We start from the raw sequence: 2,999 nt of genomic DNA, 5'->3' as shown, positions 1-2,999 counted from the left end.
AATGTCCTGTCTTCGAACACTTAAAGCAAGTGACTTAGCTTAGGTCCTTCTTGGCTGGGGTTGAGGGGTTGGTGCGGTTCTGGCCGTTGCTTCCTTCGTTGCCATTACCATTCTTGGTTCCATTGTGATTGTGCGAGCTACCTCCTCCATGGGTATGCTGAAAATGTCCTCCCGGTCTAGGGGTAAAACGTGGCTTCTGCTAAGCTCCTGAAGTATATTTTCCTTGTCCATACTTCCTCTTGCGATTCACAGTATGCTGCTGCTTCCCTTCAATCATAAGAGCATGATCTACCAACTCCTGGTAGTTGTTGAAGGTGGCTACCATCAACTGCATGCTCAACTCATCATTCAGTCCTTCCAGAAACTTCTCCTGCTTAGTTGCATCCGTAGCAACGTCATCTGGGGCATAACGTGCTAGCTTACTAAATTCCTCCACATACTGGCCAACTGTCTGTCCTCGTTGGCGCAAGTTGTGAAACTCACGCTTCTTCATGGCCATAGCTCCTGCTAAAACATTGGCAGTACGAAAAGCCTGCTGAAACTGGTCCCATGTGACAGTGTCGACAGGGAAAGTGGCAGTGAAATTCTCCCACCATGATGCTGCGGGTCCTTCTAACTGATGTGCGGCAAACTTCACCTTCTCCGCATCTGTGCATCCTGCTGTGGGCAACTCCCTAGCTGTCTTGCGGAGCCAATCATTTGCTACTATCGGCTTAGTGCTACTAGAAAACACCGGCGGATTCAGCCTAAGAAAACGGGCTTAGTGGTCAACGGGTGGTGGTGGGTTGTTGTTGTTGTTGTTCCCCTGATTCTGATTCTGGACTAGCAACTGCATCAATGTGTTCTGTTGCTGGATCAATTGGGTAAGCTCCGGTGGAAAGGCAAATCCAGGGTCACGTCTCGGAGGCATCTGAGGGTTTAGAAAAGATGAGATATAAGAATAGAAGGAGTCTAAAGAGAAAACACTACCCATATGCACATGAGGCAAAATCAAACAATTCACTTCAATCAATCAAACAAGGCATACAATCGATCTATCTATCGCAAAAGTGCTTGGACTACTATATTTACATGGTGGACTACTACTACTAATAAGGTGGTCTACTAGAAATATTCTTCGGTTGCAGACTCCATGATATCTGCTCCATCTTCATCAACATAGTCATCATCGCTACTATCTGGTTCCGAGTCGGTGCCGTCGATGATGATGTAGTCTTCCGGGCTAATCTCCGTGGGTTCTTCGTCTTCATCTACTGGCGTAGGGCCTCCCATAAATATTCCAATCTTCTTGATCAGGTCGTCATTCTTCTTCACCAATACTTCAATTTCCTCTTCATAATCTTCACATGTAGCCTTGAGTTCTTCCTCCAGTTCCTTGATTCTGGTCTTAGCCTTCTTCAGATCTATCATGTCGATGCACATCTGGTTCTCCTATCGTCGAATGTGCTGGTTTAACTCCTCGATAAAAGCTGCGATTGACCTATCCTTCCTGGTGCTGATCATCTCCCAGTGCTCATCTCGGCGCCCACAAATCTGGTAGATAGTGTCCTTGAGATCTTTGTGGTAGACTTCTCCAATGCGTCCCATGGCGATGTGAGCTGCCATGCTCTTTCCTAGACTCCAAGTTGGTGCATTAAAAGAAAACTCTATGGGCTCAGTGACTGGCATGAACGTCCTTCCTAGAACTTGAACTTGAATCATCCAGCGCTCTTCGTCAGGTAAAGTGACGTTGTAGGTTCCCGTGAAGCTTGGTACTCCTATATTCAGGTATCTAGTGACTTCCTTCAAGTGGCGTCCAAAGGGTGTATCTTCATCCGGTTGTGTGAACTTGCTCCTTGCATCCTCCATCCTAAAGAGTAGAAAGGATGAGATGTCAGAAGAGAAGAGAGTGAAAAGTGATCTAGGTCTTTAACTTAGTGGTCGTGTCCTACAGTCAGCGTGTGCTCTGATACCATCTCTGTAGCGACCAGACCTCAAACAGTCTGATCTCTGTGCTCCGGTGTCATCCCTGGATCAGTAATGCTGACACCACACAGTACTCAGAGGATTTATAGCAGAGTAGCAATCACACACTTATTACATCGAGTGTCTCAAAAGAGAACTTATTACAGTAAATATGGCTTAAGGCCATCTAATAACAATAACAACGGAAGGCTTGGAAGATAAGTGAGTCCATCAACTCCAACGGCATCACTGAGTATAGGACCACGACCTAAAAACTCCTTAATCGCCGTCTGAAAAATCTACAACATTAACGTTGCAGCCCGAAAACGGGTCAGCACATGGAATATGCTAGCAAGGTAACACATAGAGAGTAATGGAATGAAAACAACTATACTATATGCATATTTGGCTGGTGGAAAGCTCTATGGTTACAATTTTGCGTAAAGCCAATTTTTCCCTACTTCAAAGGAATAAAATTTAATTACTATCATGGTGGTTGTTAAACATTGAGAATGGTTGACAGCATTCTCAATCCCAATTAAGCATCATCATTAAGCATAACCCAACAAAATTAATTTAGAGTAACATGTTGAGATTCACATGAAAATCCAAGTACTACATACTCAAGATGTCCATAACCGGGGACACGACTAACCATGATTAGTTTATTACACTCTGCAGAGGTTTGCGCACTTTTCCCCACAAGACTCGATCGCCTCCGTTTGGTTTCTCGCACTACATGGTGAGGATTGATCTAATGCAATAAAACTGGGTAGTAGAAAAGGTATGATGAAAGTGTTACTTGCCTTGCTGATGATCCGCGAAACCTAATGATTCGAAGTAACAGGCGGCGCACTCCGGGTATTCTATCGCAGAGAAACAAATAAGCATACAATAAGTACTCATCTAATGCATAGGTAAAACTCAAATAAGAGATCTAACCAGAAGGTTCAACTTAAGAACTCCGGTTGGCAAAAAGAATCAAATCGAACGAAGCAACGAAAGTCAAACGGCGAAAGAAAACAACTTCATTCTAGTAATCTGGATCTAGGGCA

This window comes from Triticum urartu, chromosome 5A (assembly GCF_056163025.1).
Source record: "Triticum urartu cultivar PI428250 chromosome 5A, HENAU_Tu73, whole genome shotgun sequence".
Classification (NCBI taxonomy): domain Eukaryota; kingdom Viridiplantae; phylum Streptophyta; class Magnoliopsida; order Poales; family Poaceae; genus Triticum; species Triticum urartu.
The sequence above is the reverse complement of the archived record's forward strand: the minus strand, read 5'-3'. Positions refer to the sequence as shown.